General features: G+C 48.8%; 1 long non-coding RNA gene across 1 annotated transcript in view; it reads right to left on the bottom strand.

Moving 5' to 3' along the window:
* The window catches only part of LOC147355504 (uncharacterized), a 195,249-nt gene that overhangs the window by 156,174 nt on the left and 14,837 nt on the right, over positions 1–24,238 (bottom strand). The gene's annotated exons all lie outside the window — the stretch shown is intronic.

The raw sequence follows: 24,238 nt of genomic DNA, 5'->3' as shown, positions 1-24,238 counted from the left end.
GGTAACTTGCAGGCATGGCTCTGACCAATCTGCTTGCTGGTCTGGGTTCCAGAGCTCTCCCCATACCTGTCTCAGTGCTCTTGACGGGAACAGGTGATCTCTCTGAGGCTACTTTCCAGGCATGGAAGAATGATGTGGACAGACTGGTCCACCCCTGCTCATCTTCCTTCCTGCCTAAGGCATGCAATTTCAAGATGACTAACTGGGGTTAAATAGCTGAGATACATGAGTTCAAAGCCAGCCTCTCATTCCTTTGGCAATGAGGTCTAGTCAGTGATAATAAACTATGTGACGCTTACGACAGCAGGGACCGTCCGAGCAGACCCTGGGTATAGCACAGAAGCAGGATCCTGGAGGGTCCACTTGCCCAGGTACCACTGTCCCCTTATTGCTGCATGGTGAAGAGGTCCACCTCATGCGAAGAGTTGACTCATTGGAAAAGACTCTGATGCTGGGAGGAAATGGGGGCAGGAGGAGACGGGGATGACAGAGGATGAGATGGCTGGATGGCATCACTGACTAGATGGACGTGAGTCTCAGTGAACTCCGGGAGTTGGTGATGGACAGGGAGGCCTGGCGTGCTGCGATTCATGGGGTTGCAAAGAGTCGGACATGACTGAGCGACTGATCTGATCTGATCTGGTCTGAAGAGGTCCAGGGGGTCCTGCAAGGGGAGGGGGCTGGCATAGCCGAGGTGGCAGGTGGCACTTAGGGGTTCAGATCAATGGCTTCTTACCAACTGCTGCAGACAGAAGTGTCCCACCATTTCAACAAACAGTGTCACTGTATCAGTATGAATACGTATCATTCAGCGTTGCCTCAAAGCATGGGGGCTGACATCACTGTTTTCCCACCAGATTTTGAACCCCATGGGGAGGAGCTACATTGTACCCTCTTCAGAGCATGGCATAGGGCCTCAGACAGACACATACACATGCGCGCGTGCGCACACACACACATTTCTTGTTTGTGAAAGAGGGAGGGATGGAGGCATTCATGGATGTTAATGAATAAACCTGGAGCTGATGACACCCTTCCCCTGAAGGTGCCTGGAGCAACTTGACTTCCTGTCTGTCTAATTACCCTGCTGACTTGTCCGCTGCCTTCTTTTAACAGCTGGAAGTTTGGGGGTGGAGGGTTCCGCTGCATTTGTTTCAGTGACTTCCAGGAAGAACTCGCCTGTGTCCTTCTGACAGGGCACGAGAGGGCCTGCTCCTGTGAATTTCAATATGTGCTACCTGGGTCATCTCGCAACCAGCACTTCCTTCTTTTCTTCTTCTTCATTCTCAAAATGATCCCCTTTCAGGATACATTCTTGTTCTGAGGCAGCCTTAACAGATGACCACAAACTGCTAATCAATCACTGACTTAAAATAAATTGATTTAAACACCATCTCTGCCTCTGTCCTCAGGTAGATGTCTCAGATCTCTCTCTGCCTTTCTCTTGTGAGGACACTTGTCACTGGACTTAGGGAGCCAGGATGGTCTCATCTTGAGATCCTTAATTACATCTGCAAAGACCTTATTTCCAAAAAGGTCACATTCACAGGTATGGGGATTCAGAGATGGATGTGCCTCTTGAGGGGATAGTTTGGGTCACTGTTCAACCCACTGCTTATCTGCTCACTCACCTCTGTGCCCTACATGAGCATAGCACCGGTCCCCGATGACTTTGTTTGGAATGAATAAACAATCTAGACAGGACTCCCATAGTGAGGAGACTGGTCATCTTTTGGAATCAGGCCTGTCCCTAAGCACTACGCGTTTCCACTCTGCGTGTGTGCGTGCGTGCTCAGTCGCTTTAGTCATGCCGATTCTTTGTGACCCTATGGACAGTAGCCTGCCAGGCTCGTCTGTCCTTGGGATTCTCCAGGCAAGAATACCGGAGTGGGTTGCCATGCCCTCCTCTAGGGGATCTTCCTGACTCAGGGATCAAGCCCATGTCTCAGTCTCCTGCATTGGCAAGGGGGTTCTTTACTGCTAGCGCTTCCTGGGAAGCCCCTCTGCTTTAGCACTCTGTATTCAAATCCCAACAAAATGCAAGGACTGGGCCCCAGAAGATGCAGCAGCTGAAGGTGAGTCCAAGAACCAGCACAGTACCTTGGTTCTACCACATACTGGGTTTGTGATCTTGACCGCATCCCTGAAACTCCAACCCCAGTCTTCTCCCCAGCAAAACATGAATGATAATATGACCCCTCCCCACCAGGATTGCCATTCAAGGGGAATGACCTAACACCTACACACTCTGTTCCGTGAGATGTTGGATACAGGGGGAGTGGACTGTGGGAGGGGTGCGTACTGACAGAGGTGCCTTTTCTGTCCAAGAAGCAATACAGTTGACCAGCTGTGGCCGCTGTCACCTCCCAGCCATGCCCAACAGCCCTTGAGAGAAGCAGCTGCTTCCAGGAAGGGCTGGGTGGTGCAAGACAAGTTCACCGGCTGCATCACATGTTAAATATGCGGAATGCACACAGGCACCCAGCAACGCACGTGGGGTATTCACTTTGGGCTCCAGGATTGCTATGAAAAAGCAGAGCCTCCTATTTTAAGTTCTCTGGCTTGACAGTTAGCAGCCGAAGGGACATTTATATCTTCAGCCTCTCCTGCTTAAGTTCCTATCCAGATGCAGCCTGCCATAGTAGGGAAAGGTTGAATTCTATGACAGGAAACCAGGATTCATGGCCCAGGACTGTCTTTGAACTATCATGTGCCTTGGGCCAGCCTCAGTTTCCTCATCTGAAAAAATGGGGTTGATAATAATATCATATTATTAACTGCCATGCCATCTCAGGCCCAGTGGTATAAATAGCCGTTTAAAAAGCTCTCAGTTCTAAAGCATATCCCAAACATTTCATATGACCGAAGTTGTAGTGTAGGATGGTGCTTAAGAACTCAGTTGCCTGAGTTTGAATCCTGACTCAGTTCCTTAAAAGCTGTGTGACCTTGACCAAGTTCACTGACTTTCTCTGCCTTGGTCTTCTCATCTTGTAATATATTATTCCTAATTACTCATAACAGTTTACAATGGAATAATTTTATAGAGTGGCTGACAAGGATTTAAATGAGTTGATTGATTTAAAACCAGTGTACGATAAATTGTTGGTACAGTTATTTTTACTTCCCATTCCATAGGAGGGGAACAGCAGTGACATTACGGGGCAGTGAGCTGTGAGACATTGTGGGGGCAATGCTGCACAGAGGAAGCTTCTGTGGCTTGGAGAAAGAGAAGCCAGGTGTGCACGGACCAACGGGTCTCAAGGTTGGGGGGCGGGATTTTGTCCTTCAGGGATGTGTGGGCAATGTCTGGAGACATTTTTGGTTGTCATGCAGGGGCTTCCCTGGTGGCTTAGACAGTAAAGAATCTGCCCACAATGCGGGGGACCCGGGTTCAATCCCTGGGTCGGGAAGATCCCCTTGAGAAGGGAATGGCAACCCACTCCAGTGTTCTTACCTGGAGAATTTCATGGAGAGAGGGGCCTGGTGGGCTACAGTCCATGAGGTTCCAAAGAGTCAGACACGACTGAGCGACTAACACTATCACTACCATCACTATGTTGGGGCAGAGAGTGCTGCTGGCCACGGACTCTGCTTAATGCCCTACAGAACACAGGACAGACCCCACAGCAAAGAATGCCCTGGTCCCAGAGGTTGATCATGCCTAGGTTCAGAGTCCCTGGAGTAGAGAGATCCATAGTGCTTCCCTGTGGACACCAGGATGGCATGGAGCTGGCAAGCCCTGCAGAAAGCCAGGGAGTGGCTGGTGGTCCCATCAGCGGGGGTGGGGCAGAGCCCCTCGTGCAGCCCCGACAATGTGAGGTGTCGTGGCCACGCCTTTGTGAAACCCTGGGAACTAGAGCCAGAAGCTGCCAGAATTTCAGCAGGAATTTCCCTCATCAGTGACTGGCTCACTGGGGAACTAGAAGTCAAGACACTGATTTCTGTCAGTGCTGTGAAAATCCTCTCTAGGTCAGAAATCAACCTTGGCAATTCCCTGAACATATGCGTATTCTCACGTGGTGAAGACTCACTCAGCACTGAGGGCCTTCCCTGCCCGACCCCCGGTAGAAACTGCAAACCACTGTCCCTCTGACACATCAAAGATCAGCTCCAAGTACCTGTCCTCCTATATGGAGCTCTGCTCTTTGCTGGGAGGCCCAGGAGCCCAGGAAGCAGTGCAAGGCATGGGGGACACGGAGTTCTGCATGTCCAGTCATCTTAGCTTGTAGGAAGACAAGTTCCTCTTCTTGCAGAAGACACTGCTCATCAACTGGCTTGGCCTCTGGGATATCTGTGAACCCCAGCATTACCTGGGTCATGAGATGCATTTTCTGCCTGTGAGTGGCCTCCTTCTGCCCTCTCTCTCCATGCTACCAAAAGGAGCTGCTCTCAGTGGCTCTTGCTGTCTTCCCTTGACCTTGAGCTCTGGAGATGGTCCTCTGGGTAGGATACGGCTTCATTCCTCCCCTCTCAAGAGGCCAGGAGGGATGTGACATGACAGGCACTGGATGCAGAGTCAGGACGCCTGGTTCCACCATCAATAAAAGGTGGGAGTTTGCATACCTCGTTTCCCAGGGCCGCTGTCACATGGGTCCACAAACTTAGGTGGCTTAAAACAGCAGTGATGTCTTCTCTCACGGTTCTGGAGGCCAGATGTCCAAAGTCAAGGTGTCATTAGGGCCATGTCCCCCCTCCCACCCCCTGAGGCTCTGGGCGAGGATCCTTCCTGACTTACCCCAGCTTCTGGTGACTCCAGGCATCCCTTGGCTTGTGGCTACATTGCTCTTGTCTCTGCCTCCATGGGCACATGGCCTTCTCTTTTCTCTGTGTGACTGATTTATAAAGGTATATGTTCTGGCATTCAGGTCCTGCCTGGGTGATCCAGGGGTTATCTCTTCTCAAGCTCAGTAAGTTAATCACATCTGCAAAGACCTTTTTTCCCAAATAGGATCACAAGCAGAGGTTCCCAGAATCTGATGGGACTGTCTTTGGGGGAGGGGGGCATTTTTCACATCACTACACCCACTTCCCATCTCGGGTCTCTTCTGGAAAAGGACAAGCTGGTTGGCCTCAAGTTCCCCTCTGGCTCCAAAAATCTGTAGGTGATCTTCAGAGAACAGACTGCATCTCTCCTAATGTTCACAGCAGCAGCATCTCCATAGAGCATTCCAATTTTTTTCAATGCACTCTCCCATCTGTTTGGCTTCGTGCTGCCGACCTCCCGATGAGGAGCACAGGGTGGCCAAGATTAGGCCCATTTAATTGATGATGCAACCAAGGTCCAAAAACTCCCTACTCATTCTCTCCTTGGGTTATTCAGCTAATTAGAGCCATGAGCAGGCCTCTCAGTTTCCTTGGGCCAGGGGACAGCCTCTCAGCACCATGGGCTTGGTTCTGGAAGCAGAGGAAGGTGCTTGCCATGGAGATCCAAGCCCACTGTGCATCCCTAACTCACACTCCCTGGGTGTGTTGGAGGGACTTCATTGGAATTCGAGGTTGTCCACATGGCAGCGGTATCCTGGTCCGCGTCTGGCTGTATCACACCATGGGGGACCTCTTCTTCCCTGTGAGGATCTTCCTAAACAAGGGGACTTCTCAAACCTCAAGAACTGAGAGACTGGTAGGGACATCAGCAGAATTTGAAAGATCTGCTCTGCTTCCTGGCAAAGAAAGTTTTCAGCAGTGCTGTGCTGTGCTTAGTCGCTTAGTTGTGTCTGACTCTTTGCGACCCCTCTGGACTGTAGCCCGCCAGGCTCCTCTGTCCATGGGGATTCTCCAGGCAAGAATACTGGAGTGGGTTGACATGCCCTTCTCCAGGGAAATCTTCCCAACCCAGGGACTGAATCCAGATCTCCTGCATTGCAAGTGGGTTCTTTACCAGCTGAGCTACCAGGGGAGCCCAGATCAAATTCAGGAATGGAGACCAGAGGGGCAGCTCCATATTCCTCATTCCTCTTGCCTGTGACTTGCAGATCTGGACAAATGCTGTCCTGTCCTAGGTCTCAGTTCCTTGAAATAACACCAATTTGGTGGGAGGGTATGGGGGAGGGTAGAATACCTCACCCCTGCCTTTTACACCTAACTCAGAAATGAGGATGAAGAGCTAATAACAGTTAAGTGTTTGGAGTTCTTGGGAAGAAAGATTCAACGTCTACACAAGGTATCATTAGCTTCATTACTTCTCAGGAAGAGGTGGGGGAACCAGTTAGAAATTGGCTAGATGAGAGGTGAGTGTAGATCCCCAGAGGGTGTGGTGGGTAGATGGGCTGGAAATGACCATTATTTATTTATTGCTTTTGTTAAGTGCCTGTAATGTGCTGGGCGCTGTGCTGGATGTGTGTGGGACACAGACATATATACAAACCACCCAGGGTCAGACTTCTGTGGATGGGTGGAAGTTAAAGCTCTCACATCTCCTCTTCTCAAAAACAGAAGCCCCTTCCTGACGGGCCAAACCTGGTGCCAGAAATTCCTGCCTTTAGCTACAGCTCCTTGCGGGTAGCCTGCAGAGAACATGTATCTGGGTTAAGGCATCTTATTACTTGGGGGTAGGAAAGCTGTGCCTGGCTTATAACACACGGACTGAGCTCATTTCACCCACGCTCGGCCACTGCTGCCGCTGGGACTGGGCCTCTTGTGTGCACAGTGTGGAGACTGGCCCTGGGCTGATGGGCTGCTGCTGGGCAGGTCCAAGGTGGGACCAGGAACTCATGCCTGCATAAATCTAGGCGGCCCTATTTCATCTGATTCTATGCTGTACTCCAGGAATGCATTTACAGAGAACACAGTGAGAATGGCGGGAAGACAGGGGTCAGCACCACTGGAAGGTGGGGAAGGAAGGGTCAGTGCAGGCAGTCACTTGCCTGCTTACAGACTTACAGACTCCGGAGGAAACAGGACATCAACAAGCAAATGTTTAACTAGATCTCAGAGCAAGAGAACAGACTCAAGGGCCAGTAGCAGACCCAACTGCCAGGTGTATAATACCACGCAGCCTACGGTGGATTACAGGTCTTTGTGAAGCTGAGAAGGGAGTTTTGGATCCTCTCCTTTGAAAAGCGCACTGACCTTTGTATACAGAGGTACACATGTGATGCATACTTTGAATGCAATTTCAGGGGGTCCACTGATCCGTGAAGCTCATCCCAGGACCCCAGTTAGGTACTCTTCTTTACCAAGTTTCAATACTGTGTTTTCACTTCCTTGTGTGTGTGTGTGTGTTGGGGGCGGGAGGGGGCGTGGGCGGTGCTCAGTTGCTCAGTCCTACGACCCTACAGAGTGTAGCCCGCCAGACTCCTCTGTCCATGGGATTCTCCAGGCAAGAATGCTGGAGCGCGATGCAATTTCCTCCCCCAGGGGATCTTCCCCACTGACCCAGGGATCAAACCCTGGTCTCTTGCGTCTCCTGCATTGGCAGACGGATTCTTTACCACTGGCACCACCTGGGAAGCCCTTACTGCCTTAGTCTGAAAATTTTCAGCAACCCTGGGAGGTAGGTGCGGCATCATCCTTTTCTGTGTAATGGAGGCCCAGAGGGAGCGCAAAACTTGCTCTGGATCGTGTAGCTAGTGAACGTCCAAGTTGGGACCAGGAACTCATGCATGTATAAATCTAGGAGGCACTATTTCATCCAGTTCTATGCTGCACTCCAGGAATGCATTTTCACAGAACACAGTGAGAATGGTACCTCCTTGGGGTCAGCCAGTGCGGCTGCTCCGGTAAACCTGGGTCTTCCCATAACCATGTCTTCAGAGCTCATTTACAGCCATATATGCAAATGGACCAACTGAATGACAGAAAAATGAGTCCAGGGGAAAATCTGATAGGGATGCAGTTCCTAAAGACTTTGATGTCTAAACCTGTAAATGGAAGAATATTTCCAAATCATCCATTTAACCAACAAATTCATATATGGAGCACCTCCTATGGGAATTTCCACCCCCAACCAGCTTGAATAAAATCCAAACTCTTTACAGTGGTTTGCACGGCCCCTTGCCTGCCTTTCTCTCCTCACCTCTTCTAACTCTCTTCCTTACACTATGGCAACCCTGACCTTCTGTCCATACCTGGCTCTTGCCAAGCTTTTCCCACCCCAGGGCCTTTGTACGTGCTATGCCTGCTGCCTTGGAATATTCTTGCCCTGGCTCTTCTTGTGGCTGGCTCAGTCTCATCCCTCAGGTCTCAGCTTGAATGTCACTTACTCTGAGAGATCTTCTTTGACTTCATCTAAGAATATCCCTCCACTATTCTCCAGCCATCTGTTTCTGTCTTCTTAGCACGTTTAACAATCTGTAACTGTTTTATGTCTTTATTTCCTTATGTCCTCATTATCTCTCTCTCCCTTGACCATATAAAGCTCTATGGAGGTGGGAGCTGTGCTGTCTCAAACACCATTATATCCCCGGCCCTTAGCCATAATAGGGGCCCAAGTGCTGAAGAACTAGTGGCTGAAAAGTATGTTTAGAAGAAGGAGGATTCCTCAGCCATCACTTTACCCTACCTAGTACAGCAATACAATCAAATCTGGCCCCAGAGTGTGATGCTATCTTCACTGTGAGCTAGTGGGAGTGTGACTCTCTAAGACGGTGGCCTCTGGGTCCGAGCAAGAAGCCAAGTTGAAAAGACAAAGGTCCTATGCCAGAACAAATACAAATTACACATATTTATTTGTTGATTTACCTATTTATTATCTGACTCTCCCACTTGACTGTAAGCTCCTTGGGGGCATGGTTTATGTCTGCTTCATTCACCACTGTATACTTAGTACTTGGCATATAATAGGTACTCAATAAACGTGTTGAATTGAAAAAAAAAAAAAACGTAAAAGTCCTGCAACTTCACCTTGGAGAAGCAAGAACAAATGCAGTGTAAGGGGAGGGTTGGGATGCTCCTAACTTAAAAAAGACGAGACAGTAATGCTGGCTTACAGAAATAATGTCTTGCCAACTGTATCCATCATCAAAGGAAACCACCTTATGGACAGTTTTATGACATAGTCTGAAGCACAGGAAATGGGCTGCACGGGAGTGTCAGGGGACTTTTAGAAGTTGTATTGCTTTCTTAGGAAAATGCTGCTGGCTTCTGGAACTGCAGTTTAATTAAATTCAGTTGGCTGGGTACCTTCAAAGGCTGTTCCAGGTTCTTACCAGCCCTTGCAGACACAGACATCTTCCAAGCAAATGTGTGAGCACAAGAGTGGTGAAGCAATCCCTGGCGAGATAAGGCGGGCGTTCTCCTATCTCGGATCATGCCATCCCAGTGTGTGGCGGGGGGTCGGGGGGCACAGAGTCTGAGGGGCCTGACTGTCCAGTCCTTCCTCTGCCCACCTGGCACTGCCTCCCCAAGGGACCACAGAGGTGACAGCAATGCTTTCTTCTTGGAGGTGTGTGGGACATCTGGGCTAGCAGAGAGGCACCCAAAGGGACAGACAGACCCACATCGACGGGTTCTTCTGTCTTAAGCTCTGCTGCAGACTCTCCCAGGGTGACTGATGTCCCCGCTAGGGGTGGAACCTGTTGGGCAGGTTACCCAAAGCTGATCTCCCACAGAAGAGAGCTTTGGGGGCTGCAGGGCTGCTGTCCTTCTGAACTGACCCCGATGCTGAGCCCACGACCACGCCAGGTGCCTACACACCCTTCATCTCATTGGATTGTGTCAACCACGTTGAGAAAAAGATTATGCTGGGCCCCTCTTCCAAATCAAGACAGAAGGGTCATCACCGCTGGCCCGAGATCACTCAGCTTGTAAGTGGCACAGGTTGAGAGACAGCTCATACATTTGGCACTGTTGGTTAATGACCTATCACTACTGATTATCAGGCACTGCTTTGGGTGCTCTAGATTTGAATATATAGATACTTTCCCCCAACCCCCAAGAGTATATATTAAAAAAAAAAATGCAATCCTTGCCCTCAAGGAGTTTACTCTTTTCTTTTACACTTAAGGTTGAATCTTTAATATTGGTGTATGTATTTGTCTTGTTCTCCACTTAGGCGGCACACCTTTTAAGAACAAGGAGCCTCACCTCAACTTCTCAGGCATGCATGGGCCATGGACCCCTGGGGCAGTTTGGTGAAGGCCAGGGACCCCTGTTCAGGATCAAGCTTTTCAATCCATAAAATAAAGCATTCAGGATTGCAAAGGAAACCAATTATACCGTAATACAGATATCAAAATATGAAGATCCACATTTGTGAAATAGTACTTTATGGGCTTCCTTATTATGTATTAAGTATCAAGATCTAGCCGCTGGTCGATCTACTGCTGTGATTTTTGTGAGGCGCACAAACAATATTTTGATGTCTCTACAACCGCTAATGACAGAGTCTCTGCGATCTGCACATGCTGCAGTCACAGGAACTGCCGATGCTACAGTGATTTGCCACCTGCATTCCTCATGCAAGAAAATGCTGCCTTTCTACTAGAAGTTAGTGAGAGTGAAGACGTCTTTTTTTTTTTCCACCAGGTAAATTCATGGATCCCTGAATTCTGCCTCTGCACCTGCAACGGGTCTGAGGATGCCAGGTTTGGGACCCTGTCAATCTAGTGGTATTTCCACACCCTGTGCTACTTTGCAGTCAGCCAGGACTTCTGAGAGCCCCAGCAACCCTGCTGGGAAGACGCCACTGGCCCAGGGTTGCTGTCCTGTCTCGTTTTGTGACTGAGTGCATGCCTCTTCAGCTTTTCCGCATCATCCGAGAGGGTATGGTGATGGTGATGGCATGTGGCGATGAAGCAGTAAATAAAGGCAGGAGAGAAGAGTGGTCAGAAGCATGGTTGAGGTGGTGAGGCGGGGGTTGGCACAGGGGATCAGATTCACAATCAGATGACCCCCTGCCCTCCACTCATCAGCTGTGTGTCCTCAGGCAGGTCAATAAGCAATCAAGACTCGGCTCTCTCATCTGTGCAATGGGCTGAAGCATACACCCTCATGGGCTGGCTCTGAGGACCCAGTGAGATAAGGGATGGAAAGTTCTGGAACAATGCTGGTGCATGGGGAACACTCAGTAAAATACAACTGTCTGAGAGCCACCTTGCCCTTTCACTGTTTACCGAGTGCCTCTCTCCAAAAAGGAGATTGCAACGGGATAGCTTTTGAATCAGAGTGTTCCAGTCTCCTGCTTCTCGCTGTCACCCAGAATTCCACTCTAGGAAGTGGCTGTTCACAGCTGGGAGGGGCTGGCACCCCGGGGAGCCTCAGAAAGTTTCTCTCTTCTTCCTGGCCCAGTGCAAGCTGATGAGTTTGGGGAGTGCACGTTTAACCATTGGTTCCATGGCTTTTCTTTTCTTTCTTTTTGCTTCCTGCCTCCCCTGTGGGTTTTTTTTTTTTTTTTTAATTGTCCACCAAAGCTGAGTTGCTGAGTGAATCGTTAAGCGAGTGAATTCCAAGAGCGTGAGCTTCTCTTGTTTCCCAGGACAGGTTTGGGCCAAGACAAACCTTGGTGATGCCAACAGCAGTTGCTTAAACAGTGGAGCTCAGAGCTGGCTTCCCGGCCTGGCTTGCGGGGCTCTGTTTGAACTTTCTCCTCTCTCCTTCCACCCAGTGATTAAAGGAACCACATGGAACTTTCGCCTTATGCCTCTTCCCCTTCCTTCCCCGTGTGCCCCCTTGGAAAGGCTCCGCAAAGTCCCAGTTTCTCAAAGAGCCCAGAGCTGTGGCCTCTTGATTTATGTTCACTTGGCAATGCGAGGTTGCAGTGGCCTGAGAAGCCTGAATAACTGGAAAAGGGAAATGGAGGAGGGTGGGGCTGATGGGAGGGTCTGATTGTGGCTTGAACTTGGCCCTCCCCACATCAGAACAGAGCCAAGGACTCTGGGACCAGTGGCCAAAAGAAAATCAAACCAAGCGGCTGGAGTGTGAAAAAGAAGTTAAAGTTGTTCAAAGAAATGAACAGTATCTGTCCTTTCTGGACGCTTGGTGACCCTTTGGGTTTTCTCCTTCAATAGATGCCTCCCCCTGGCCATTTGGGATTTAATGTGTAAACACAGGGAAATAGGGAAATCTTCATCCCCAGCCCACTAGAGGGGCTCCACAAATGTTATCTGAAGTAAGTCCTCTTATAAAAGAAATGAAAGTCGACTCTTTTTGGTTGGCTTCTGTTGTGTGTCTTGCCTGGACCTGTGGTACATGAGCTCACATCTCTATGAAAGCACATGGAAGGTTGTGTCTGTTTCCAGAATTACATCTTGTGTGACTTGAGGGAAGGAGCTATTCTTCTTTCCTTCTCTCCCTCCCTTCTTCTCTTCCACAAATATTTACTGAGCACCTACTGTGTGCCATCATTGTCTCCTCTCCGCCACCACCCTAACACTTAGCATGACTGTCTCCTAATAGGTCCTTAATATGTGTTGGATGGATGGATGGGCAGATGAATGAATGAACAAATGGAGGTTTAGGTGGGACTCCAAGAAGTAAGCTAGGGTCTTAGAAAGTTGTACACGTGGTTAATATCTCAGAATTGGGATCCCAGGCAGCAAACAGGTGGGCTGGGACTGGAGCTGGAAATAAGGACCCTTGGTTGCCAGTCCCACCTTGGCCACCATCTTGCTGTGGGTCTGGGAAACAGTTTATTTAAGGCTTTGGGCTGCAGTTGTGTTATCTGTAAAATGAAAGCAATCTCAAGACTTCTTTAGAGTTTTGTTATTCTCCAAAACTCTTTACCCTCAAACCAATGAACTCAGATCCTTCCATAAAAGAATTATGAGACCACCAGATCCACTCCCAGTTCGTTCATTTCTTGAATTGCCTTTTCTTGGCCTGACTCCGAATTGCCCATGTCCTTTCTTGTTCAAGAATCTACAGCGGCTCCCAAATGCCTATCACATCCAGCGTACTTTCCTTTTCTCGGCCTCAAAAGATTCACAATCTGTCCACAATCCACAAACCCACCACCCTTCTCAGCCCGCAGCATTGGGAATCTCCCACTACAGTCCAGCTGGTTACTCCCAGACACCGATTTGCCTCTAGGCCTTTACTTATGCCACTTGCTATTCCATTTATGACTTCTAAATCTTAGTGATTTCATAAAATTTCTATTAGAGTCAACCAAATTTAAGACTGTTTTGAAGAGATCATCTAAAAACAAGAACTTACTACAGGAAACGGGAAAATGAACCATATTTCCAGCCAAAGACAAGCTCTGTAGACATCTTGGTTTATTTCCTTCTAGTCTTTTTTTTTTTTTTTTAATCTCAGCAGGGTTTTAGGGGATGGACCACATCATTTATTTATCAATCACCTATGGCTGGTTGGCTGTGGAGGTTGTTTCTAATCTCTCACTATAGTCTGTGTTATGAGAAATATCCTGTTGTAAAATCTTACACATCTTTAATTATTTCCTTGGGCTAAATTCTTAACAGTAGAATCACTGAGATTAAAGGCTTTTTGACAATTGGCGTTGTAGGGGGAGTGCATTGCGTGGGAGTGGGGGAAGAGGAACCAGGTTGAGATCCAAATTCTTCTGTGAGTACAGGGACCATGTTGAGTGAGAAGGTGCCATCCCCATCTTTTCTTTGTGAACTGGCCAGTTAGATAGGCATCCCAGCACCCTTGCTTCCCTACCTACTCATGTTCTGGCCCAACATCAAGCTTCTGAGACATCTAGGAGGTTCTTTGAAGGCACTATGCTAAAGAGAAAACCGCCAAGGCGTCTTCAGCTGGAACAGAGGATTCAGAGCTAAGTCCCTCCTGGGTCTCCCTGCCTCCACCACCCTCACCCCACTTCCCCCCACCCCCCTTCCTGGTTGATGGAACTGTGCACTTGGATGTGTGTGATTGACTGTGGTATTAACAAAATATGTATGACACAATGTTTTTAAGCTTTTTCCAGAGATATTTATATCACACAAATGGCATGTTGGTTTTTTCTCCCCTCTCAACCACCAAGAATGAATAAATCAATTGTCTTAATCAAGCTAATGGAGAGGGCATGGGCTAGATGGGTGAGAGAGGGCTCTTTGCCTGAGCCTACGGCTCCTGTATTGGGGGTAGGGGTGGGGGGTGGGCCCTGGCAAAGTTGCTTCACGTCTCTGGGCCTCTGATCCCTGTCTTTGAGATGGGCATGGTGATATCCAAAAGCTAATGACTTCATGGGATAAAGATCGTCTTCTAAGTGTTTGGAATTCCTTGGAAGAGAGTAGCTGCATGAATTTTTAATCCTCTATTTTCAGCTCTTTGTAGCTGCATGTAGGAGCAGTGCTGTAAACACAGAGAACTCACCACTACAGTCTAGTGTGTAAAGCTTTTGTCTCACACAGTCCTATAGAATCTAACCTTAAGATCGACTCAGAGTGTGGGGGAAATGCAGTTTGTCGTGGTGGCTGTTATTACATAAAAATTAATGGCTTGGCAAACACAGGGATCACCCTGTCATGCTGAGGTCATGTTTACACCAAGCGTATATATTTCAAGTTCCTAAGCCTTCAGCAGCACTGCAGGGCAGAATCGGCAGAATTCCCACTCGAGACACAGAATGCCAGGCTGGAATTGCCATGGCTCTTAAGGAGGACATTAGTGAGGATGAATTCTGCAAGCAGAATCTCCTAAGCCTCCACATTTCTTATGTAGGAAGCAGGCTTTTCAGGTCCTGATGTATCAAGACCTACCAACTCCACTGAGAAGTGAAGAAAAGAAAAGAGAAATCCAAAAGATTTCCACCTTCTCACTCAACATGGTCCCTGTACTCACAGAAGAATTTGGATCTCATCCAAAAGAAGGATGCAGGACCCGAACTTGGATCTCATTTATTGTTCATCCACCCATCCATCAAGTATTTTTGGAGCACCTGAACTCTACCTGGGTCTGTGCTAAGTGCTGAAGGTATAGAGGATGAACAAAGGCAGAATGGTCCCTGCCTGGTGGGGGTGGGGGGTGGGGGGAAGGTTGTAGTCAAGTCAAGAAGATGGACGTTAATCAGTAATCACACAGGAAATGTAAACTCACAACCAAGCTGGAGCTATGAAAGGAAGGCTATGGGTATTAGATGCATCATCACTGGGGAGTCTGATCTAGCTTTGGAGATGAGGGAAGGCAGAAGTCATTGTATATACAAGCCCCCTTTTAAAAGAAAGAGGTCTATTTGAGGATGTAAAAGCCCAAAGAAGTAAAAGTGAGGGGAACAGAAAAGATGGAGCTAGACACACCCATTGGGATGGCTACTAAAAAAACAACAAAAAAAAGGAAAATAACAAGTGTTGGCAAGGATGTGGAAAAATTAGAAGCCTTGTGCTCTGCTAGTAAGAATGTAAAATGGTGCAGCCACTGGAAAACAGTCTTGGTGGTTACTCTACAAGTTCAACATAGAATTACCATATGATCCAGCAATTCCACTCCTAAGTATATACCCCAAAGAATTGAAAACAGATGTTCACACAAAATCTTGTATGTACATATCCACGGAGGGATTATTCACAATAACCAGAAGTTGGAAGCAACCCAAATATTCATTAATGAAAAAACAAAAGTTGGGTTGTCCATGCCATGGAATATTATTCACCCATCAGAAGAAGTGAAGCTGCTACAACATGGATGGACATTGAAAACATAGTGAAAGAAGTTATAAAAGGCCACACACTGTAGGCTTTCATTTATATGAAATTTCAAGAATAGACAAACCTATAGAAATAGAAAGCAAATTGGTAGCTGCCAGGGGCTGAAGGCTGAGAAGGCAATGGCACCCCACCCCAGTACTTTTGCCTAGAAAATCCCATGGATGGAGGAGCCTGGTAGGCTGCAGTCCATGGGGTCGCTAGAGTCGGACACGACTGAGCGACTTCACTTTACTTTTCACTTTCACGCATTGGAGAAGGAAATGGCAACCCACTCCAGTGTTCTTGCCTGGAGAATCCCAGGGACGGGGGAGCCTGGTGGGCTGCCATCTCTGGGGTCGCACAGAGTTGGACACGACTGAGGTGACTTAGCAGTAGCAGTAGCAGGGGCTGAAGGAGGGTGGAATGAGAAGTGACTTCTAACAGGTAAGGGGTTTCTGTTTGGGTGATGAAAAGTTCGGGACTAGATAGTAGTGATGGTTGCACGACAGTGAGAATCTACGTAATGTCCCTGAGTTACACATGCTAAAATCATTAAAATGGTAAACTTCATGTTACATGAATTTTATAGGAAAGATGATGATAATGATAGTATGAATAGTAAAAGATGTAGCTAGTGAGGTAGACTGAGCCAGCTGGTGAAAGATCTGGATGGTGTTCTCATGTTCAGAATGATGAACAGGTCATCCTGATGGCTGGTGGAAAGTGGATGTGAGTGGGCAGCAATATTAGGCTGGGTGTGGGAGAGGAGGCAGAAGCCCTGGTGCAGGAGCAAGATGGCTTGGATCAGGGGGCACAGTGGTGGTGGCAAGAAAGAGGCAGATCTGAACAATAGGTAGCAGGTTAAAGCAAGAGGGTTTGGTCATCCCAAACAGACTCAACTCTTCTCCTCCCTCATTATCCCTTTGCACACTTATTCTTGGGGCTTGAAGGAAGAAAGCATGTGGAAAGCATGGAAGAAAAGACCCTTGGGTTCCATTTTTTCTTCTTTTTGCTGCCAGATCTTAAGCAAGTTAACTTCGTTTCTTTGTGCCTCCATTTCTTCCCCTGTAAAATTGGGACCCTGAGACCTATTTCATAAATTCTTATGTGGAGATGGGAAGAAATAAGCGCATTGAGACAAGAGCACCTGCCCTAGCTTTCTTCCTGGGATTCTTGGAGACCTAGAGAAGCTGTTAATTTTTCAGAAACCACACAGATCACCTAGGGGAGGCAGCCCACACCGCTGGGGCTGATGTCACAGCTTTTAGAAGGCAGGTCTCTCGAACAGTCTCCAAAAGCGGCGGCGTTATAAGAATCTCCAAAGTAACAGATTACAGTTGTTAAAGCAAGGATAAAAAGACAGTGCATTCTAGGAAGCAGTGGGAGATGGAAAGCAATCGCCCATCAAGTTACTGTCTTTCTCTGTGCTCACTCCGCCTCCGGCTAAGCCCTGCCCAGACCCCGCCCCCGATTTTAGCGCGGGCCACGCCCCCTCAACGCCCAGGGTAGGAGGCTCACCTGCGCTAAGCCATTGGTACCCGAAAAAGGACGAGAGGGCATTTGGTGGGTGAGGATCGGAGGGTTAGAAATTGGCAGGGTGAGAACTGGGGAGACGAATCCATCCCTGTCTCTGCTCTTCACTCACTCCCTTGTTAAGGGCTTTGGCTTTTGCGTATTGTAAGTACTTATTTAATGCGTGCGCGGGCTCGAGAGCTCTTCACTTGTCTTGCTGTCCTTCATATGCCAATGGGCTTCCGCCTCGTGTCTATCTGGCTTGAAGCTCCTGGAGAGGAGGGTGCTTCCCAGCAGCTCCTTTTCGACCCCAGCCCCCGGGCCAAGGGCAGAGAGAGGCTGGGGCTGGGGAGGGCTTAGGGGTGGGGGACGAGAGCCGACGAGTGAGAGCCCCACTTGACAGGCTTCTGGAGCCAGATCCGGTGCCAACTTGGATTCTGTTCTTTCCCTCAATAAAAGGAACTTTTCGTTTGTTTTTTTTTTTTCCCCAGACACCCTTTACATTTTTAAAATGTAAAGATACTGGTTCCTATTTATCTTATTGGAGGCATCACAGAGCAAAAGAGAAGCTGAGTCCCACACACACTAGCACACGCGCGCGCGCACACACATACACGCGCGCGCATGCACACGCACACACACACACACACACCCTCCTCCAGGGTTTTCCCGAACGTACCTACTCCGGTTACAACTAGACGCGGCCCCTCCCCCACCTCGCCTTTCCCCTTCCCCTCCTCAGTCTTGGGAGGAGCATTCTGTGTCTTCCCAAGTCCCCGAGGGGGATCTCCTGTGTTGGAGTGGGATGGGGTGGGGGTGGGGGTGGGGGCGGCGGGAGGGTCACATAACGAAGACCAGAAAGAACAAATTAGATAATCAGAAGAATTATAGTAATTGCTTTCACTTTCCCCGAGCCCGCTCTGCGGATTCTCTGCCCCCGCCCCTTCCCGGGCTTTCTGTCTGTCGGGAATACTCAGTCTTTCCGACCCTCTCCCCTCCCCCAGGCTCCTCCTCTCCTCTGCCCTCGCTCGCGCGTTCCCTCTCTTCCTCCGTTTTCTGGTGTGCTGGAACGTTCAGCGGAATATGATGAATGATCACCTGTCACGGCTTGTTTATTATAATGCAGGCAATCAATTACACATCCCCAACGCTGGCCGGCCCGCAGGAAATTTATATGCTCAGCACAAACCAATGTGAAAATGGAATCTCATTTGCCAAATGTCTTTCTCCCCGTACAGCACGATGATTACAGTCTGTGTTTGTTTCAACAGTCGTGTACAGCTGACAGTGCCATCATTTACTGCCTGGCTCGGGTCACGTTTCTCTAAGGGTTTATTTATTGCGTTAGGAAGGCCAGCACAGGAAAAGGACAAGGGGGTCTGTCAGAGATGCCACCGTGTTAAAAAGTGGGCGGGTTGGGCCACATTCCTGGGCAGACTGTGTCCTCAGCCCCTGGGCCTCCCCAGGCCACCTCCTCCAGCATCCTGTTGCCAGCACTCCTAGGCTCCCGGAGGGAGGCAGCTCTGGGTATAAGAAGCTCCACAGGTCCTAGTATCAGATGGACCACAGTATAAACTGTGGTTCTCCTGTACAGTTGTGTGTGGTCAGAGTTTCAACCTCCTTATCTGGAAAATGGGAGTTTTAATACGCTCCTTGCAGGAATGTTGTGATGTCTGGGATATCAGAGGGGTCATTACGTGTTGGTTCTGGTGACTTCAGGTCACGCTCTGGCCAGACTAAAACCTACCCACGGGAGGCAGAGGAGAGGTCCCTTTTGTGAGTTGGAATTCATGCTCTGTTATCATCTTCCCCCGTCTCTACTTTCTGAGACTCACCTGTCTCAAGATCGTCTGTTCTCTTTCCCACTAGAATTTTGCACTTATGTTTCTTCTGCTCTGACAGATAGTGTGACTCTGGGAAAGTAAGATGACCGCTTTGCTCTGCTTCCGTTTCTGTCGTTGTAAAAATAGGTGTAGCATTCCTGGCCTTTCAAGCTGTGTGACCTCAGGACGGCCAATCCCTTTATCTCTCCCGGTCTTGAATTTCTCCCGTGGAGAGAATAATTCCTAAACAGCCAAACCCAGTCTTACTGGCAGGATCCAGAGTGTCCATGGTGTAAAAAGAGCCGTGTAAACTGAAAAGTGCCACTGTGGCCGCTGCCTGGCCTCTTTCTGCCATGAGTTCTGGTTGGTCTTTGGGATTTTGCTGCACCAGTCATTGATTTAGATCTGTGGCCCCTACAGCACTTGGCATAAGGTGGGAGATCAGTAGAAGAGAAGCAGGGAGATTCTCGTGTGTATTTGACTGCTCTTTTTTATTGTATATTTCTTTATAATTTTACATAGATATTTGTTTAATGAATGCCCGGCTGGGATGAAGACTTTCAGAGGAAAGGCACCAGGCTGACTTTGGTCATCTTTGTGTCCCCCAGCATATAGCCTCGACTTGGCACACCCTAAAAAAAAATCAGTAAATATTTGTGGCTTTAATGGAGGAGTGAATGAGTGGCTACCTGAATAAATTCCTGACGAGGGCAACCTCTGTGGTACACAGGGTGGGCCCAGGTGAAGGGATATTTACAGGAATCTTTACCATCCCTGATCCTCACAGAATCACGTGTGTCACACGTGTGCAGCCTTGTCTGGGTGCCCAGTGTTGTTGTTTAGTCGCTCAGTCGTGTCTGACTCTTTTGCAACCCCATGAACTGTAGCCCACCAGGCTCCCCTGTCCATGGGATTTCCCAGGCGAGAATACTTGAGTGGACGGCCATTTCCTTCTCCAGGGGATATTCCCCATCCAGGGATTGAACCCGTGTCTCCTGCATTGGCAGGCAGGAGCCACCAGTAAGCCACTTGGGAAACCCCCACACAGTACATGTACTCACTGCCAACTGGTGAGAGATCATAGACGTGTCTGCCTGGCTACTCCTACCAGCCCTCAGACCAACATCCCCTGTATAAACTCCCTGATTATCACTCTCCACCCCATGTTGCCATAAAATCACGACACCACTTCATGGTATTCAGGTCCCCCACATGCCCAGTACAGTGCCTGTCAAAAACAGATGTTTTGAATCAATAAAGATGATCTTTTCTAAGCGTTGATGTATGGAATACTACTTAGAATTCCATTAAAACATGCTGGGTCAGGTAAAAAAAAAAGATTCAAGTTCATATTCAAAAAGCAAAAAATTAACAGCTGCAGTGTATATTTTAGTCAAGTGCTTTGGATTTGTGGAAGGGGTTTCTTTCTATAAATATAATTATTAGTCGCCATGAGTATACTAATAATGGGGGGGTGGGTGGCACAAAACTGAGCCTCCACAGCAGGCTGGGCTGTGTAGCGCTGGGTATTCCCTCTGCTGACGTGCTTCACTAGTTGACTAACAGACCTTATTCCCTGGCCGAGCCGATCAAATCCTGCCAACGCCAGCTTCCTGACGTGGAGGGGGAGCAGGAGCAAGCGCCGTGGGGTCCTGGGGGAAAAGCAGCCTGTGTTTGTTGCTGCTTTGACAGTTAAGGCTCGGAGAGGGGCTGGCAAACAATGGGAAATGAAACATTTGAGTGGTTGCAAAAAAATTCCGTGGGAAATCCCCCCTGGTGGTATTTATGTGCGCTAGCAGTGACAAGGGGAGCTCGGGGCTTTCGATTTTAAGGGTTCCTGGGCAGACCACAATAGCGTGCTGACATGGCGGTCCCCAGAAACAGCTCTTCTGGGGCTGCACAAGCCTGACCCTGGTCTGTCCAGCTAAGGTTTGGCCACGTGTGTGGAGCTGGCTGTGAGCTTGTCAAGCGCTCATCCACGGTTTCAGAGCGCAGGCCTCCCTACTTCCTTTTCTAAGACAAATCCCTCTCAACTCTTCCTCTAGATTTTCCCTGGCCTCAAGAGCCTGGGGGGAATGAGGGAAGTGGGGAAGGGGATGGGTTATATGATTGGTAGGGTTTCCCTTGGGCTCAGCCCCACCTGAATAATTGTGGGAAACTTAGTCCCCTGCAGACCCCTTCCCCACCATCTAACTGAAAAAAGTCCAAAATTGAGGCCTTATATACATTCCCCTGGCATTTTCCCATTAATATCTGGCTTCCTGCTTTCTCCTTTCCTGCTTATAATGGACATTTATTTGTCTTCTGCTTCTCCTCTCGACCCTCATTTAGAGAATAAAGCGAACTGATAATAGCCAACTTTTGTTTTGCTTTCCTGAGAACTAGAGAGTATGCAAAATCCTTAACCACCCTTGCCGATGTCTTGCTGTAATGGCATACATGTGTTTATAGATCCACTTAGAGGTGTGGTGGAGGTGGGACTTCCCTGGTGGCTCAGACAGTAAAGAATCCGCCTGCGATGCAGGAAACCTGGGTTTGATACCTGGGTGGGGAAGATCCTCTGGAGAAGGGAACAGCTACCCACACCAATCTTCTTGCCTGGAGAATCCCATGGACAGAGGAGCCTGGCAGACTACAGTCCATGGGGTCACAAAGAGTTGCACAGGAATGAACAACTTTCACTTCACAGGGGTGAGGTGTATGGATTTTTAGAGACACTTAGTAGATGAGAAAACTGAAACTTAAGGGGGATTAAAAAAAAACTTGCCCATTGTATTAGTCGGGAGGTTTCAGTTGCAAAATGACAAACTCCTAACTTGAATGGACTTAAGCCAGATCAAAAGTGTATAACTTTTTAACTGAGAAGTAAGGGCCGTGTGAGTTTCAGTAATGGCAGGACCCAGGCTCTCCTTGAAGTCTTCAGGAATTTGCCTCTCCTGACCTCTTCAGCCCTGCTTTTCCCTGTTTTGGTTTCATTTTGAGATTGGCTCCCTCCATCTGTTTTACAGAGTCCGATGGAGGCTTTCTCCTGGTTGCCTCCTGGAAAAGTCCCTGGGTTGGGTCTGGTGGGTTCTGATAGGTTCAGCTGCCCATTGCTAAGCCAATGACTAGGGCAAGGGGGCTAGAGTGATCTGATTGCCCGTGTCTCAATTACATGCTCTTAATTACGCTGCTAAAGGTTGGCCAAGTCACAGGGACAGAGTAAGGGTGAGTGGTTCCCCCAGGGAACACCAGGGTGCTCTTACCAGAAGGAGAAATGGATGCTGGGTGGGCAGAAGGCCATGGTGTCCTGTACGCCCACATCACGCTGCCAGGCGCACAGGGCAGGCAGGCCTGCACACAGATCTGTGCTCCTCCAGGTTGCTGCAGACCACCTCGGGGACCCCCTCACCCTCTATCCAGCCCTGGGACTCTAGGCCCACTTCTACCCCAGGAATTCATTCCAGTTTTAAAAATGTGTACCTTGGGTGCTGCTGGAGGGAAGAAGACAGTGGTGGTGAGCCAGGAGGACTGCTGCCTGGGACTATAGGACACCTGCCCTCTCTCAGCTATGTCACAACTCTGTGTCCATTTGTATGCTTCATTCCCTTGAACACTGTTATTTAAATAAACAGCTTCTCGTAGTTTCAAAGCTTGAAAATCAGTGATTTTTTTTTTTTTTTGCAACCTTTGCCTGCTCACTCATTCATAAATGAATAACAATAATAGCCAGAAAGAGGCAGGAGCCTAGCCAAGGCCACATGGGCAGCAGCAAAGTGCAGGGTCTGAGAAATCACACCTCAAGGTTCCCGTGTCCTGCCCTTCGCACTTGCCACCTTGTGGGTTGGCTAGGGGTCTGTGGACAGAGACCATCACACACACTCCTGCCATGCCTCACTGACTGGTTAGCCAAGGAGGCAGAATGGAGTGGCTTCCCAGAGCAGAGCAGAGAGAGAACTCCGTGTGGCTTTTTCTCTGGTCTCTGGGTACAGGCAGCCACGAGGGACTCCCTCTATAGGTAAAATCCTGCCAGCATGGAGAACACCAGCCAGATTCTGCTACTCCTGCCTTGTCCTGGGAGCTTACGTCACCGTCCCAGAAGAACTTACATGAGTGAGCCATGCGCTTCTGTTTAAGATGTTTACAAACAACTTCTCTGCTCTGCCCTCCGTGTCTGGAAAGCTGGTCTCTGGGCTCCAGACCTGCCATGTGTTTCAGACCCACCACTCTGCAGCACCGGTCACTGCTAATCATCGTAGCTAACCTTTTTCGAGTGCTTACAGTCTTCTCGGGAGAAGGCAATGGCACCCCATTCCAGTACTCTTGCCTGGAAAAATCCCATGGACAGAGGAGCCTGGTAGGCTGCAGTCCATGGGGTCGCGAAGAGTCGGACACGACTGAGTGACTTCACTTTTACTTTTCACTTTCCTGCATTGGAGAAGGAAATGGCAACCCACTCCAGTGTTCTTGCCTGGAGAATCCCAGGGACGAGGGAGCCTGATGGGCTGCCATCTATGGGGTCGCACAGAGTCGGACACGACTGAAGCGACTTAGCAGCAGCAGCACAGTCTTCTCGAAAGTGTGTGCTAAGTTCTTGATGGGTATTGTTTCATCAAATCCTCCCAAGACCCTCTTCGTCTCCCAACCTGTAAAATAGGTGTTATTATTATTATTTTACAGGTGAGGAGATGAAGGTGCAGAGAGATGAATCTGTTTCTCCAGGGTGCTCAGCCAGCTTCAAACTAAAGCCATCAGAACCAAGAGCATGAGCTCATGTACATGAGGTGCATGATGAATGCGTGGACAAGGAAGAGGTAGTTGGAGCCGCACCTGTACACAGACAGAAATTTCTCTGCTTCCGTTTCCCTTGTCTCCTACACTCTCTTGCCTGGTGTCTCCAGCAAACACACACACGGGATTCCAGGGAGAGAAGGCTCCCAAAGTGCAGGCAGAACATGGGTGGGTCGGGTAAGGAGAGGCACGTGGCCTCATTACTTAGACTACCTTGCGGCCACTTATTGAATTAGTGTGATTCTTAACATCTTCAGCTTGGACCTCCTCCAGGCCAGCCAGCTGGTGCATTCAGTACGACTCAGCTCGCCTTAACTCAATTAACAAAGCCGGACTGAGCTGAACTCAACAAGTATTTCTGAAGCACTGAGCTGGCTGCCGGGGGAGAATAAACAAAGGAGGGCAAGACTCAAGACTGCCAGACTCAACCCTGACGGAGATGCCTTGAACTTCTAGCAGATAATGCGGTGCCGTATTTTCTAAGTACCACCTTTGCACTCCCCCTGTGCTATGAGTTACTTCCTAGCCTTCTTTAAATTAACTTTTAAGAAAATTAATTTCCTTCTTTAAACTTAGAGAAGTTATTTTTTAAAATTATTGAAATGA

This window comes from Bos grunniens, chromosome 17, assembly GCF_055505025.1.
Source record: "Bos grunniens cultivar Pamir isolate PY7600 chromosome 17, Bosgru_T2T1.0, whole genome shotgun sequence".
NCBI classification, from domain to species: Eukaryota; Metazoa; Chordata; class Mammalia; order Artiodactyla; family Bovidae; genus Bos; species Bos grunniens.
Note: the sequence above shows the minus strand (reverse complement) of the source record. Positions and strands in the feature narration are given on the sequence as shown.